Source organism: Grammomys surdaster, unplaced genomic scaffold (assembly GCF_004785775.1).
Source record: "Grammomys surdaster isolate TR1022 unplaced genomic scaffold, NIH_TR_1.0 125349, whole genome shotgun sequence".
Taxonomy (NCBI): Eukaryota; Metazoa; Chordata; class Mammalia; order Rodentia; family Muridae; genus Grammomys; species Grammomys surdaster.
This window is the reverse complement of record NW_021620222.1, coordinates 416,896-418,037: the sequence shown is the minus strand read 5'-3', so window position 1 is coordinate 418,037 and position 1,142 is coordinate 416,896.

The window sequence follows — 1,142 nt, the reverse complement described above, 5'->3', positions numbered from 1 at the left end:
ACAGTCTGGGTCCACAGTCTGGGTCCACAGTCTGGGTCCACAGTCTGGGTCCACAGTCTGCGTCCATAGTCTGGGTCCACAGTCTGCGTCCACAGTCTGGGTCCACAGTCTGCATCCACAGTCTGCAACCACAGTCTGGGTCCACAGTCTGGGTCCACAGTCTGCATCCACAGTCTGCGTCCACAGTCTGGGTCCACAGTCTGGGTCCACAGTCTGCGTCCACAGTCTGGGTCCACAGTCTGCGTCCACAGTCTGCAACCACAGTCTGGGTCCACAGTCTGGGTCCACAGTCTGCATCCACAGTCTGCGTCCACAGTCTGGGTCCACAGTCTGCGTCCACAGTCTGGGTCCACAGTCTGGGTCCAGCTATTTTTCGTACTGAGAGCATCTCTCAATGCATCATCTTTTATAACTGAGTGTGGGAAGGTTTAAGGTTGGCCCCTGGGTGTAAATTGTTTTTAAGTAGAATCTCCACATATTTGATTTTTATTCATATGACAAAGATCCCCCCTCTCTTTCTCTCTTTCTCCCTCCCTCCCTCCCTCCCTCCCTCCCTCCCTCCCTCCCTCCCTCCCCTCTGTGTGTGTGTGTTTGTGTGTGTGTGTGTATCTCTGTGTGTGTGGATGCCCATGGGTATTAGTATGTGCCAAGTCTCTCTTGTGGAGGTCAGAGGACAACTCAGGGGTCACTTCTCATCTTCCACCTTGTTTGAGACTAGGTTTCTTTTTCACCATTGTGTTGCCAGTCTGGTTGACCATTGAGTTTCTGTGGATTCTCATGTTTCTGTCTCTCATCCCACCAGGCGTGCAGAAATAATGAGATATGCTGTCACGTGTGACTTTACTCAGATTCTGTTGATTTGAGTTCAGTCTTAGACTTGTATAGCAAGTGTTTTACCCCCTGGGCCATCTCCCACATCCTGAATAAATCTCTTTTGTTTTCCTTTTCCTTGTGGTGCTGGAGGTGGATCATCCAGCTTCAAGCCTACCCGCCCCAGTCCCTCTTAATACATGATTTTTTAGTTTGTAACTACATAAATCAAGTTTATATACAGCATTGGGATATTTGAAAAATATCAGTCATATTTTCAACTATAATGTGTTTGGATAAGAAACTTTACAGAATGTCTGGATTTTGGGTCT